This window comes from Montipora foliosa, unplaced genomic scaffold, assembly GCF_036669935.1.
Source record: "Montipora foliosa isolate CH-2021 unplaced genomic scaffold, ASM3666993v2 scaffold_308, whole genome shotgun sequence".
In the NCBI taxonomy this organism is placed as follows: Eukaryota; Metazoa; Cnidaria; class Anthozoa; order Scleractinia; family Acroporidae; genus Montipora; species Montipora foliosa.
Window position 1 is genome coordinate 1 of NW_027179609.1, and position 14,055 is coordinate 14,055.

General features: G+C 49.0%; 12 non-coding genes and 1 pseudogene across 12 annotated transcripts; 9 read left to right on the forward strand and 4 right to left on the reverse strand.

The window, feature by feature from the left end:
- Positions 1–24: 24 nt before the first annotated feature.
- LOC137987100 (5S ribosomal RNA) lies at positions 25–141 on the reverse strand. The gene has a single exon (XR_011120277.1). It is a non-coding gene; the product is annotated as a 5S ribosomal RNA (ribosomal RNA).
- A 1,526-nt stretch (positions 142–1,667) lies between these two features.
- LOC137987138 (U2 spliceosomal RNA) lies at positions 1,668–1,857 on the forward strand. Its single transcript, XR_011120311.1, has one exon. It is a non-coding gene; the product is annotated as a U2 spliceosomal RNA (small nuclear RNA).
- A 5,726-nt stretch (positions 1,858–7,583) lies between these two features.
- LOC137987088 (U2 spliceosomal RNA) lies at positions 7,584–7,755 on the forward strand (annotated as a pseudogene).
- A 193-nt stretch (positions 7,756–7,948) lies between these two features.
- On the forward strand, positions 7,949–8,111 carry LOC137987114 (U1 spliceosomal RNA). The gene has a single exon (XR_011120289.1). It is a non-coding gene; the product is annotated as a U1 spliceosomal RNA (small nuclear RNA).
- A 977-nt stretch (positions 8,112–9,088) lies between these two features.
- Positions 9,089–9,207, reverse strand: LOC137987085 (5S ribosomal RNA). Its single transcript, XR_011120265.1, has one exon. It is a non-coding gene; the product is annotated as a 5S ribosomal RNA (ribosomal RNA).
- A 266-nt stretch (positions 9,208–9,473) lies between these two features.
- LOC137987129 (U2 spliceosomal RNA) lies at positions 9,474–9,665 on the forward strand. The gene has a single exon (XR_011120303.1). It is a non-coding gene; the product is annotated as a U2 spliceosomal RNA (small nuclear RNA).
- Positions 9,666–9,862: 197 nt separating this feature from the next.
- LOC137987118 (U1 spliceosomal RNA) lies at positions 9,863–10,025 on the forward strand. Its single transcript, XR_011120293.1, has one exon. It is a non-coding gene; the product is annotated as a U1 spliceosomal RNA (small nuclear RNA).
- Positions 10,026–11,002: 977 nt separating this feature from the next.
- LOC137987098 (5S ribosomal RNA) lies at positions 11,003–11,120 on the reverse strand. The gene has a single exon (XR_011120275.1). It is a non-coding gene; the product is annotated as a 5S ribosomal RNA (ribosomal RNA).
- A 266-nt stretch (positions 11,121–11,386) lies between these two features.
- Positions 11,387–11,576, forward strand: LOC137987133 (U2 spliceosomal RNA). The gene has a single exon (XR_011120307.1). It is a non-coding gene; the product is annotated as a U2 spliceosomal RNA (small nuclear RNA).
- Positions 11,577–11,770: 194 nt separating this feature from the next.
- Positions 11,771–11,933, forward strand: LOC137987117 (U1 spliceosomal RNA). The gene has a single exon (XR_011120292.1). It is a non-coding gene; the product is annotated as a U1 spliceosomal RNA (small nuclear RNA).
- A 979-nt stretch (positions 11,934–12,912) lies between these two features.
- On the reverse strand, positions 12,913–13,030 carry LOC137987099 (5S ribosomal RNA). Its single transcript, XR_011120276.1, has one exon. It is a non-coding gene; the product is annotated as a 5S ribosomal RNA (ribosomal RNA).
- Positions 13,031–13,296: 266 nt separating this feature from the next.
- Positions 13,297–13,488, forward strand: LOC137987121 (U2 spliceosomal RNA). Its single transcript, XR_011120296.1, has one exon. It is a non-coding gene; the product is annotated as a U2 spliceosomal RNA (small nuclear RNA).
- Positions 13,489–13,682: 194 nt separating this feature from the next.
- LOC137987120 (U1 spliceosomal RNA) lies at positions 13,683–13,846 on the forward strand. The gene has a single exon (XR_011120295.1). It is a non-coding gene; the product is annotated as a U1 spliceosomal RNA (small nuclear RNA).
- Positions 13,847–14,055: the final 209 nt, after the last annotated feature.

A 14,055-nucleotide genomic window follows, 5' to 3' on the forward strand; every position in this document is an offset into this window, starting at 1 on the left:
CAAGTGTACAGAAGGAAAAAGGGAAGCCTACAACACGGGTATTCCCAGGCGGTCTCCCATCCAAGTACTAACCCCGCCCGACAGGGCTTAACTTCGGTGATCGGACGAGAACCGGTGTTTCCCTGTGGTATGGTCGTAGACAAGTAATTCGCCGTGAATTAACTTGTGTTAAAGGGAAAATAAAAACGAGGTCAGAGCAAGCACAATGTGCATTTGTCCTCTTGCCGTCAACGCAAGTGCCATGCAATGCTGGTCCTGCTGCCCACTGTACAAGGGGCGATCGTTGTGTGCGCCTCGCTTTCAGGTTGGCTTTGGGCATTCCTTCCTTGGCACGGATTGTAATCGGACCACCATATCTCGTGGCCATGAGACTGGGAGCACCTTGTCCGCTGTGAGCATTTACGGGCATCCTTCTCGGCCTTTTGGCTAAGATATCTGGTCGGTTGGCCGACGTTTCTTAGCTTGTGGTTGTGTGATTGGCTTTTTCTTTGTTTTTGGAGTGCTTGTCCTAAGTACCTGCCGGGAGGGAACGGCGTAGCCTCCACCCTAAAACGTTTTTTGATGGCGTCTCTCCTGTTCCCGAACAGTGTGGTCGCCCATTTTCCTGAAGCGATTTACAAGACTTCTGGTTGGTCTACCGTTTTACCACATTTGTTGGATGCTGTGGACAGGGATAACCTTACTACGGTTCAGTTTTTACGTGGTGGACTCGTACGTCTGACTTTCAAAGATGTCGCCTGCTGTGACCATCTTGTGACTCAAGGCTTTGTGTACGGTGACACCCCAAGTCCGTGTGCTTCGTGCGGATAGTCATGTTCGGTCCATACATGTCCGGGATCTGCCCTCTGAGGTCCCAGATGACGATGTGCGTGCTTTCTTTGGTTCTTTGGAGAGGTGCTTTCCATTCGTCGTGCTACCTTCGCCAATTATCCATCTGTTTACAAATGGCAATCGTGTCGTGGAAGTGGCTCTTACCCAGGACGTCCCTTATTTTGTGTCCATCTCCAGCCATAACTGTCGTGTCTGGTACGCCCGTCAGCCCGCTCAATGTGTAATCTGTCGAGAGGTTGGTCACCGTGCCCCTTCCTGCCCTCTCTCTGGCTTGTGTCGGCGCTGTTGTCAGCCTGGTCACATGGCTAGGGAGTGTAGGCGGGCTTGGGGTAATCTTCATTCCGGTACCGAGATCTTGTCCTCTGATGTGCCCGCTAAAGATGATGATGATAGTCCTGAGTACGTCCCCCCGACCACTGAGATTGTTTCAGAAGACTCTGAAGAGGAGTGTGAGATGGCTTCGGGGATGAGGACGTGGCTGCTCAGGTGACTGCCCCTCTCCCCCCTCGTTCGACTGTTCCTGTCCAAGTGGCTCCTGCTCCAGTTTCTGCCTCTGTCCCCGTGTCTTGTGTTCCTAGTTCTTGTTCCTCTCCTGTCTCCGTCTGCACTACTGTGTCTGTGTCCGCAGTTCACACCGTTTCCTCTGTTCATGCTCCCCGTTCCAGTGCTTCCGTCTCCACTGCGTCCAAGTCTCCTGTTCAAGCCGCTCCTTTGGTTTCTGCTCCCGGTTTCACTGCTTCAATGTCCCCTGCGCCTTCGCCTAGCCGTTTCCCTGAGAAGCTTGCTAAGCTTGTGCAAAGCTGTGCTGGTGCCTATTTAGCTACTACGCTTCCTGGTTCACTTCTACAGTACTCCGATTCTGCTATTAAGGAGTTAGCCTTATCAGCTTAATATCTGATACGCTGCTCATCGAGCAGCTCATATATTAAACTGATTTTTGGAACTGGGCCGTGGAAAAGAGGCTTGCCTCGTCCCGGCCACGGGTTGCCTCGGTATAGCACTACCTCCGAGCGTGGCCCACTTCCCTCTGGGGAAGAAATAATCAAGTGAAAGCAGAACAAATGACCAAGCAACCAACCTTCACATTCTCTTCTCTTTTCTAGGTAGCATAGCAGCGAGTGGACAGCACGACACGACAGGACGAGGAGCACGTGACCCCCATTACCACATGGTATGCGCAGACAAGTTGCGTTTTGCGGTTCCGGAGAGGTTGAAAAGGCATACTTACCTGAACGCTGTGCTTGGCCGGAGGCCCTACCATTTTGGTTGCGTGGTTCTTCGGTTCTTTTTGCGTGGTTGGTGTCTTCCTTTTGGCGTTCGCCTTTTGGATTTTGGTTCGTCTTCACAGGCAGCCATTTTGGTCACCCATCCTGTTTTCTTGGCCATCTACGAGCTCGCTGGTTTTTGGCCCTTTTGGATTTGTGGTGAGTGGGGCTTTTGCCCTTTTCCCGGCTCTAGCCGGTCCCCTTTTTTTTTTTTTTTTTCTTAATAGCCATGTCTCGCCTTTTTAGGCGCACTGTTGTTCTCGATGTGTCAGGCTTTTCCCGAAGATTGTGATGCTAAACTATATTGCTGAGAAAATTTGTTCAACCTTTAGTGTCGGTGATGTTGTATCAATCAATTTATGCCTGGCAAATCTGTGCGTGTGTCTTTTAAAGACGAGTCAATTAAGACTACGGTCCTAAGTAATGACTCTTTATCTGTAGATGGCGTCCCTTGCCCTGTACGGGGTGGGGGGCCAGACCTGAAAACGTCTCGTTTTTTCCGTTGTCCTTTTGAGGTCGACCATTCTGTTTTAAAAGAAGTCATGTCTCAGATATGGGACTGTCCATGGGATCCGTCATAGGTCCTGGTTGCATCTTGATGGTGTCATGGATGGCTCCCGTGTTGTTCGTATGACTCGTGCTCGCGGCATCTCCAGCGCACTATTCTTGTTAATGACCATCAATGTAAAGTATGGTATAAAGGGATGCCGATTTCTTGCGACATTTGTTCGGGCTCTCACAAGGCCCGGGACTGCCCCTACAAGGGCCTTTGCATGCGGTGCCGCCAACCTGGCCATGTCCAGCGTGACTGCACCAATGCACCAAATGCTTGGGGTACCAGGGGTAGTGGGGTGGATGCTTCTGGCAACCCCGATCCTGTAGAAGCTCAGGTGGAGGCTCCGCTCCTCCCCTCCTCTGTTTTCTCCCCTTCTGCTTTGCCTCCCTCTGGTTCATCTGATTCTGAGACGTCCACCCTCCATCCAGGGTGCTGTTGTGTCTGCTGGTGAGGACGCCCCTGGCTCTCTGCAGTGTTGCCTGCGCCACGGTGGTCTCTCTCCCCTCTTGGGGATCTGCTCCCGATCTCAGCGATAGCGAGTTGCCTCCATGTTCTGCTGATGACCTCACTGCGTGAGGTCTGGTCTCGGGAAGCGATCACATGTTTAGCCCCTTAAGTGACGTTGATATCAGTAGTGATCGGAATCAAACGATGACTCTGAAAGTAACGTTAGTATGCCGCAAAGTAAAGGCAAAGTAAAGAAAGTAATCCTAGTGAAAGTAGTGTAAGGAAAGCCTAGTGGCGGCATTTAAATAATGGTGGAAAAACTGGCGAAAGATGCCATTAAACGTAATGATATTAGTGTGAGCTCACAAAATGGTGATAATTTAAACAATGTTAAAAGTAAATAGTTAAGCCGAAGGATGTGGCAACCTAGATAATGCAGCTGATAAAAAGCTGCCAAAAGTACTGAGATTCTGTTAAAAAATGGTGAAAATGTAAAAAAAGTAGCCAGTGGGCTGCACTTCATGTTAATGGCTGAGAAGTGGTGTGCGTCGTAAGGGTACTGTTGCTAGTGGTGGTACCGACGGTTTGTTATGTGGGTGTTTTGTCATCCCAACAATCTGCTGAACCCGCCAGAGGTGGAGATGGTTGAATTTCTCCACTCCCGTAAACGTGGTTGTGATTCCGTTGGAGACCTCCTCTGATAGCTCTTCTGTTACTCCTTCCCGAAAGGAGCTTTACGAAGGTGGCTAGAAAGGGTGGAGCTGCGCCCTCTTCCTAAATCGAAGACTTCGTGCTAAGCTGATACTGTCAAGTCTGCGAAGCACGAAGGTTTGCCTGATGTGTCGGTAACTCCCCCAACGCAAAGCACGTTCATAGTTATTCTTTTACTTTACTACATTATGGCTCTGTCAGTAGTCACAGTTAATGTAACGGTCTGAGAGATCAGTCTAAGCGGGCTGGGTTTGTACAGTGGCTTCGTTCCTTGCCTTTTGTTCCTGATGTAGTGTTTGCCTTCAGGAGGCTCACTGCATCTCTCTCAGTGAGTGCGAGTCCTGGTTCAGTCGTCTGGTTTCTCCGTTGTGGCGTCTCCTGGTTCTAATAAGTCTTGTGGTGTATTGTTTCTTTCGTCCGTCCTACGTTGTCCCTTGTTAAATCTTCCTTTGATAATCATGGGTCGGTTTTTTGTTATGTGAGTTTTCTTTGCGTGGCGCTGCGTTCAGGGTTGCTTGCATTTATGCTCCCAATCGCAACCCTGATCGTGACGCCTTCCTGGACGAGGTCTCCTCCCGATCGACCCTTCGATTCCCACCCTCCTCGCCGGCGATTTTAATACCGTCTTTTTGATCGCGCTGCTGACCGTGTTGGTTCTGTGGTCGGTGATACCTCGCGTGAGAGTTCTTGTTGCCCTTGGTCGTCTTTTTAGTGATGCTCTGTTGTATTGATATTTGGAGATACCTCCATCCGTCTTCCTCCGCCCTTCACTTGGACTAAGGCGGATGGCTCTATCTCCTCCCGTATAGATCTAATTGGGTGTCCCTATGTTTGGGTTGCTTCCGTCTCTGTTTGTGACATTCTTCCGTGTCCCTTTTTCAGACCATTGTGCTGTGTCTGTGCTCTCTCACTTTCCTGACGTTATTCCTCCTGGTCCGGGGCTTTGGAAGCTTAATTCCTCAGTCCTCATGGAGGAGGAGGAGTACTGTCGCCTCATTTCCGACTTTTGGTCTGATTGGAGACGGACTGTAAGCTCTGTTTTTCCTCTCTTTCCAAGTGGTGGGATTCCGGTAAAGCAAAGATCAAGGGCATTACGGTATCTTACTGTGTGCGCCGGTCGCAGAAAATTTCTTGGTCACGTGATTTGTTGGCTAGGTTGGCGGCACACCTCAAGGCACGGCTTGATGCGGGTTGCTGTCGGTTTTAGGGCGTTTATCGATCCACCCTTGAACAGCTTTCCGCCTATGACATCAAGGCTGCTCAAGGTGCCCAAGTACGGTCACGTGTCCGATGGGTTGAGGAGGGGGAGGTCTCATCGGCGTACTTTTTTTCGTTTAGAGAAGAAACGGTCTGCTGACCGGTGGGTTTCTGCGCTTCGGAACCCTGATGGGTCCATTGTTTCAACACCCTCTGATCTGTGTTCTTCGTTTGCCACTTTCTACTCCTCTCTTTTTACTGCCTGTCCTACGGATTCCGCCGCTCAAAATTTTCTCCTCAGTAATGTGTCCTCAGTCCTTTCATCTGCCCAAGCTGATCTTTGTGAGGCTTTCTGACTCTTGGGGAGTGTCATCGTGCCCTTGTTGGCATGGCTCGTCGTAAAGCCCGGGGTCCGATGGCCTCCCATGGAGTTTTACTTGAAATTCTGGGACGTCCTTGGGTCTGATTTAGTGGAGGTCTTGAATTCGTGTTATCTGTCTGGTTCTATGTCTTTGTCTCAACGGCGGGGTCTCATATCCTTAATCTTTAAGAAGGGAGATCGGTTGGACGCTCGTAACTGGCGCCCCATCTCCCTTCTTAACGTCGACTATAAGCTTGCTTCTCGTGTTATTGCTGGGCGCCTTCTCAAAGTTATCCATCTGGTTGTTAGTGAGGATCAGACCTGCGGTGTTCCTGGCAGGTTTATTGGCGAGAATGTTGCTCTTTTGCGTGATGTGGTTGCCTTTGCCACGGAATCTGACATCCCGGTTGCCGTTCTCTCCTTAGACCAGGAAAAGGCCTTTGATAGAGTGGATTGGTCATTTATGTGTGCTACTCTGTCGAGGATGGGTTTTGGCCCATCTTTTGTCCGTTGGGTTGTTCTGTTCTATTCTGCTGTCCAAAGCTCTGTAGTTGTTAATGGTTATCTGTCTCGGTTTTTTTCCTTTGTCTCGTGGCGTGCGTCAGGGCTGTCCTTTGTCTCCATTATTATATGTTCTAGTTTCTGAAGTGCTTGCTGTTAACATTCGTGCCAATCCACGTATCATTGGTCTTTCTGTCCCCGGGGCCCCGCGGGCCCTGTCTCCGATCTCGCAGTACGCCGATGACACCTCTCTCATCGTCACGTCTGATATTGCCATTGCTGCTATTTTTGAAGTTTATGCTCTTTTTGAAAGGGGTTCTGGTGCTAAGCTTAATCAGTCCAAATCCAAGGGATTGTGGCTCGGTTCGTGGTCTGGCAGGACTGACCCCCCTGTCACCCTGGACTGGACCTCGGCCAAGATCAAAGTGCTGGGCGTCTTTATTGGGCCTGGGAATTTGGAGGAAGTGAACTGGCGTCCTAGGATTGATGCCGTGGAGAATGTGCTGGCTTCTTGGAGGCAACGCTCCCTGTCCTACGGCGGAGAGCTCTCGTCATCAACGCCTTGTCCCTTTCTAGGGTTTGGTACATTGCCTCCCTAATTCATGTCCCCCCTTGGGTTTCTTCCGAGCTTTGTAAATTGGTTTTTGGGTTTTTTGGAAGGGCAAACGCGATCTGGTTCTCGTGCTGTTGTTGTTCAGCCTACATCTGCTGGTGGTTTTTTCTGTCATTGATCTTCGTCTTAAAGTTTCTGCGCTCCTTGTCCAGTGGGTTCGGCGTTTCACTGTTTCTCCGAGTAGTTGGGTCCATTTCTTTTCCTTTTGGTGTGATTCTCGTTTTGGTGTCCCTGCTCTTGATGTTCTGTCCCGTCCTGAGGCCTTTTCCTCCAAGTCCCTTCCCCCTTTTTACTCTGCTCTTCTGTCTGCTTGGCGTTTGGCTGGTGGTTCCTTTTCCGTCGGCGTTCCTCCCTTGTCATTGCGTCTTTGTCTCCTCATCATGTTGCTGCTGTTTCCTCTATCTCTGCAAATTCTGTTTATTTGTTTTTTGCTGTCTGAGGATCGTCCGATTCCCCATTGTGTTGACAAAGTTTTTCCCTTTGTATGGCTCACTCTACTGGCCTTCGACCTGGTCCCAATTGTTCTTCTTCAATCTTGACCGCCCAGTGATCGATCTCAACTGGAAGGTCGCCCATGGCGTGTTGTACACTGCCGATCGCCTTGTCGGTTTTGGGTACTCGGTCGACCCTTCTTGCTTTTGCCGTCTTGCCTCTGAATGTCCTTCTCACTTGTTTTTCTCCTGCCCTCTTGCTCATAGTGTGCTTTCATGGTTACAGTCTCTATTGTTTGGTTTTTCGTCTTCGTCCCCCTCTTTGGTTTGCCGTCACGTGCTGTTTGGTTTTGACCCGGCTGAGATCCGTCAAGTTCCTCGTGTTTTCATGTACATCCTAGGTGTCTGTAAGTATTTTATCTGGCTCGCTCGGAATGACTTTCGTTTCCGTAATGTGCCGCCTGGTGCCCTCGATGTCATCGCAAAGGTCCGCTCTCGTGTCAAGTTCAATCTACCTCTCCTTTTTAAGCGTTTTAAGTCCCCCCGTCGTCTACGTTATTTTCATCGTCAGTGGGGTGCGTCTGGCATTATCGGCTCTGTTTGCAATGGTCGTTTTCTCTGTCCCAGTTTTAGTCCTGTTATCGTCCCGGGCTGTTGCTTGTTTCACGGCGTACCTACCTTTGTAGGATGAGTCTTTCTGGCTGGCGACCTTGTCGGCGCTGCTCATCGAGCAGCTCATATATAAACTGATTTTTGGAACTGGGCCGTGGAAAAGAGGCTTGCCTCGTCCCGGCCACGGGTTGCCTCGGTATAGCACTACCTCCGAGCGTGGCCCACTTCCCTCTGGGGAAGAAATAATCAAGTGAAAGCAGAACAAATCACCAACAAACCAACAAGCACATACTCTTCACTTTTCAAGGAACCAAAGCAGCGAGTGGACAGCACGACACGACAGGACGAGGCTCACGTGACCCCCATAACCACAAGGTATGCGCAGACAAGTTGCGTTTTGCGGTTCCGGAGAGTTGAAAAGGCATACTTACCTGACGCGGGAGGCACTGTGATCAGGGAGGCAGTCCTCTCAAGGTGAGGCTCTTTCATTGCACTTCGATTGGGTTGACCCTTGCGATTACCCCAAATGTGGTAACTCGAGCGTATAATTTCTGGTAGTGGGGACCTGCGTTCGCGCTAGTCCCCGCACCAAACCCCGGTGGCAAAGTTGGCTAATGGGAAGGTTTGTTGGTAACGTTTCAGGCAGGGCAGGGAAGGAGATGCGGTGGCGGTGTAAGGACTAAGGAAGGTGAGTTGTATTTGTGAATTCCACTGCTGAAATTGTAGGTGAATGTTCCGTACTTGGTGCACTGCAAAACTGTGATTTTATTTCTTTCATTCTTGGCCGTAGAGAGAGCGAGAGGACGTGTTTATTTCAGCCGCATCGATTTCCATCGATAGACGAGTGAGACAAGAAATGCCAGCGGGTCGAGCTCTTATCCTCGTGCATCGTTTCGAAAACGTAAGTGGATGTGTGTTTGTACTGCTCCATCGCGATAGATTTCTTTTGCGTTGTGTTATGTTGCGTTCTGGAGAGCCCGTTTTGCATTGAGTAACTGAGGACCCGCCAGATCAGTTGGCGTTACATTTCTGTGGCCAACACTTTGTGGTTTCTCTATGTTATCAGTTAATGGATTGTTATCATAAAAAGTAAATCTTTCATGGTCAGGATAGTGTCTTATCGGCCCTTTGAATACGTACTGTCCGTGTTGAGCAGGGAACAGTAAGACTTTGAAGTGCGCTACGTCACGTAAGTCACGTTTTCGCAGGATCAATGTTGTAGTGTTGTAGCCTTCGTTGTATGCATATCATCCGGGCTAGGTTAACTTCCATCTAATGCATAACAGTGCATGCATTTTTTACTTGTCGTATCCTGTTCTTTGCTCACACGAAAAGATACGTTTCATGTCATAAACGTTGGATTGATAAGATCTCGCGCGCACGCGCTCCCTTGGGAATACAAGTTCCACTTTCTCGTGTGAACTATTTTGTTTTGTTGTTGTATGTCTCATCTTTGACATATCGTTGGCATGTTGTGTTCAAAAAACCTGGTTTGGAATGTTCTTTCATTAAAGGAAACTGAGATTTTTTTGAGATAATCAAGTGTACAGAAGGAAAAAGGGAAGCCTACAACACGGGGTATTCCCAGGCGGTCTCCCATCCAAGTACTAACCCCGCCCGACAGGGCTTAACTTCGGTGATCGGACGAGAACCGGTGTTTTCCCTGTGGTATGGTCGTAGACAAGTAATTCGCCGTGAAAATTAACTTTGTTATAAGGGAAAATAAAAACGAGGTCAGAGCAAGCACAATGTGCATTTGTCCTCTTGCCGTCAACGCAAGTGCCATGCAATGCTGGTCCTGCTGCCCACTGTACAAGGGCGATCGTTGTGTGCGCCTCGCTTTCAGGTTGGCTTTGGGCATTCCTTCCTTGGCACGGATTGTAATCGGACCACCATATCTCGTGGCCATGAGACTGGGAGCACCTTGTCCGCTGTGAGCATTTACGGGCATCCTTCTCGGCCTTTTGGCTAAGATCAAGTGTAGTATCTGTTCTTATCAGCTTAATATCTGATACGCTGCTCATCGAGCAGCTCATATATTAAACTGATTTTTGGAACTGGGCCGTGGAAAAGAGGCTTGCCTCGTCCCGGCCACGGGTTGCCTCGGTATAGCACTACCTCCGAGCGTGGCCCACTTCCCTCTGGGGAAGAAATAATCAAGTGAAAGCAGAACAAATGACCAAGCAACCAACCTTCACATTCTCTTCTCTTTTCTAGGTAGCATAGCAGCGAGCGTGTGGACAGCACGACACGACAGGACGAGGAGCACGTGACCCCATTACCACATGGTATGCGCAGACAAGTTGCGTTTTGCGGTTCCGGAGAGGTTGAAAAGGCATACTTACCTGACGCGGGAGGCACTGTGATCAGGGAGGCAGTCCTCTCAAGGTGAGGCTCTTTCATTGCACTTCGATTGGGTTGACCTTGCGATTACCCCAAATGTGGGTAACTCGAGCGTATAATTTCTGGTAGTGGGGACCTGCGTTCGCGCTAGTCCCCGCACCAAACCCCGGTGGCAAAGTTGGCTAATGGGAAGGTTTGTTGGTAACGTTTCAGGCAGGGCAGGGAAGGAGATGCGGTGGCGGTGTAAGGACTAAGGAAGGTGAGTTGTATTTGTGAATTCCACTGCTGAAATTGTAGGTGAATGTTCCCGTACTTGGTGCACTGCAAAACTGTGATTTTATTTCTTTCATTCTTGGCCGTAGAGAGAGCGAGAGGACGTGTTTATTTCAGCCGCATCGATTTCCATCGATAGACGAGTGAGACAAGAAAATGCCAGCGGGTCGAGCTCTTATCCTCGTGCATCGTTTCGAAAACGTAAGTGGATGTGTGTTTGTACTGCTCCATCGCGATAGATTTCTTTTGCGTTGTGTTATGTTGCGTTCTGGAGAGCCCGTTTTGCATTGAGTAACTGAGGACCCGCCAGATCAGTTGGCGTTACATTTCTGTGGCCAACACTTTGTGGTTTCTCTATGTTATCAGTTAATTGGATTGTTATCATAAAAAGTAAAATCTTTCATGGTCAGGATAGTGTCTTATCGGCCCTTTGAATACGTACTGTCCGTGTTGAGCAGGAAACAGTAAGACTTTGAAGTGCGCTACGTCACGTAAGTCACGTTTTCGCAGGATCAATGTTGTAGTGTTGTAGCCTTCGTTGTATGCATATCATCCGGGCTAGGTTAACTTCCATCTAATGCATAACAGTGCATGCATTTTTTACTTGTCGTATCCTGTTCTTTGCTCACACGAAAAGATACGTTTCATGTCATAAACGTTGGATTGATAAGATCTCGCGCGCACGCGCTCCCTTGGGAATACAAGTTCCACTTTCTCGTGTGAACTATTTTGTTTTTGTTGTATGTCTCATCTTTGACATATCGTTGGCATGTTGTGTTCAAAAAACCTGGTTTGGAATGTTCTTTCATTAAAGGAAACTGAGATTTTTGAGATAATCAAGTGTACAGAAGGAAAAAGGGAAGCCTACAACACGGGGTATTCCCAGGCGGTCTCCCATCCAAGTACTAACCCCGCCCGACAGGGCTTAACTCGGTGATCGGACGAGAACCGGTGTTTTCCCTGTGGTATGGTCGTAGACAAGTAATTCGCCGTGAAAATAACTTTGTTATAAGGGAAAATAAAAACGAGGTCAGAGCAAGCACAATGTGCATTTGTCCTCTTGCCGTCAACGCAAGTGCCATGCAATGCTGGTCCTGCTGCCCACTGTACAAGGGCGATCGTTGTGTGCGCCTCGCTTTCAGGTTGGCTTTGGGCATTCCTTCCTTGGCACGGATTGTAATCGGACCACCATATCTCGTGGCCATGAGACTGGGAGCACCTTGTCCGCTGTGAGCATTTACGGGCATCGTTCTCGGCCTTTTGGCTAAGATCAAGTGTAGTATCTGTTCTTATCAGCTTAATATCTGATACGCTGCTCATCGAGCAGCTCATATATTAAACTGATTTTTGGAACTGGGCGTGGAAAAGAGGCTTGCCTCGTCCCGGCCACGGGTTGCCTCGGTATAGCACTACCTCCGAGCGTGGCCCACTTCCCTCTGGGGAAGAAATAATCAAGTGAAAGCAGAACAAATGACCAAGCAACCAACCTTCACATTCTCTTCTCTTTTCTAGGTAGCATAGCAGCGAGTGGACAGCACGACACGACAGGACGAGGAGCACGTGACCCCCATTACCACATGGTATGCGCAGACAAGTTGCGTTTTGCGGTTCCGGAGAGGTTGAAAAGGCATACTTACCTGACGCGGGAGGCACTGTGATCAGGGAGGCAGTCCTCTCAAGGTGAGGCTCTTTCATTGCACTTCGATTGGGTTGACCCTTGCGATTACCCCAAATGTGGGTAACTCGAGCGTATAATTTCTGGTAGTGGGACCTGCGTTCGCGCTAGTCCCCGCACCAAACCCCGGTGGCAAAGTTGGCTAATGGGAAGGTTTGTTGGTAACGTTTCAGGCAGGGCAGGGAAGGAGATGCGGTGGCGGTGTAAGGACTAAGGAAGGTGAGTTGTATTTGTGAATTCCACTGCTGAAATTGTAGGTGAATGTTCCGTACTTGGTGCACTGCAAAACTGTGATTTTATTTCTTTCATTCTTGGCCGTAGAGAGAGCGAGAGGACGTGTTTATTTCAGCCGCATCGATTTCCATCGATAGACGAGTGAGACAAGAAAATGCCAGCGGGTCGAGCTCTTATCCTCGTGCATCGTTTCGAAAAACGTAAGTGGATGTGTGTTTGTACTGCTCCATCGCGATAGATTTCTTTTGCGTTGTGTTATGTTGCGTTCTGGAGAGCCCGTTTTGCATTGAGTAACTGAGGACCCGCCAGATCAGTTGGCGTTACATTTCTGTGGCCAACACTTTGTGGTTTCTCTATGTTATCAGTTAATTGGATTGTTATCATAAAAAGTAAATCTTTCATGGTCAGGATAGTGTCTTATCGGCCCTTTGAATACGTACTGTCCGTGTTGAGCAGGGAACACAGTAAGACTTTGAAGTGCGCTACGTCACGTAAGTCACGTTTTCGCAGGATCAATGTTGTAGTGTTGTAGCCTTCGTTGTATGCATATCATCCGGGCTAGGTTAACTTCCATCTAATGCATAACAGTGCATGCATTTTTTACTTGTCGTATCCTGTTCTTTGCTCACACGAAAAGATACGTTTCATGTCATAAACGTTGGATTGATAAGATCTCGCGCGCACGCGCTCCCTTGGGATACAAGTTCCACTTTCTCGTGTGAACTATTTTGTTTTTGTTGTATGTCTCATCTTTGACATATCGTTGGCATGTTGTGTTTCAAAAAACCTGGTTTGGAATGTTCTTTCATTAAAGGAAACTGAGATTTTTTGAGATAATCAAGTGTACAGAAGGAAAAAGGGAAGCCTACAACACGGGGTATTCCCAGGCGGTCTCCCATCCAAGTACTAACCCCGCCGACAGGGCTTAACTTCGGTGATCGGACGAGAACCGGTGTTTTCCCTGTGGTATGGTCGTAGACAAGTAATTCGCCGTGAAAATTAACTTTGTATAAGGGAAAATAAAAACGAGGTCAGAGCAAGCACAATGTGCATTTGTCCTCTTGCCGTCAACGCAAGTGCCATGCAATGCTGGTCCTGCTGCCCACTGTACAAGGGCGATCGTTGTGTGCGCCTCGCTTTCAGGTTGGCTTTGGGCATTCCTTCCTTGGCACGGATTGTAATCGGACCACCATATCTCGTGGCCATGAGACTGGGAGCACCTTGTCCGCTGTGAGCATTTACGGGCATCGCTTCTCGGCCTTTTGGCTAAGATCAAGTGTAGTATCTGTTCTTATCAGCTTAATATCTGATACGCTGCTCATCGAGCAGCTCATATATTAAACTGATTTTTGGAACTGGGCCGTGGAAAAGAGGCTTGCCTCGTCCCGGCCACGGGTTGCCTCGGTATAGCACTACCTCCGAGCGTGGCCCACTTCCCTCTGGGGAAGAAATAATCAAGTGAAAGCAGAACAAATGACCAAGCAACCAACCTTCACATTCTCTTCTCTTTTCTAGGTAGCATAGCAGCGAGTGGACAGCACGACACGACAGGACGAGGAGCACGTGACCCCCATTACCACATGGTATGCGCAGACAAGTTGCGTTTTGCGGTTCCGGAGAGGTTGAAAAGGCATACTTACCTGACGCGGGAGGCACTGTGATCAGGGAGGCAGTCCTCTCAAGGTGAGGGCTCTTTCATTGCACTTCGATTGGGTTGACCCTGCGATTACCCCAAATGTGGGTAACTCGAGCGTATAATTTCTGGTAGTGGGGACCTGCGTTCGCGCTAGTCCCCGCACCAAACCCCGGTGGCAAAGTTGGCTAATGGGAAGGTTTGTTGGTAACGTTTCAGGCAGGGCAGGGAAGGAGATGCGGTGGCGGTGTAAGGACTAAGGAAGGTGAGTTGTATTTGTGAATCCACTGCTGAAATTGTAGGTGAATGTTCCGTACTTGGTGCACTGCAAAACTGTGATTTTTATTTCTTTCATTCTTGGCCGTAGAGAGA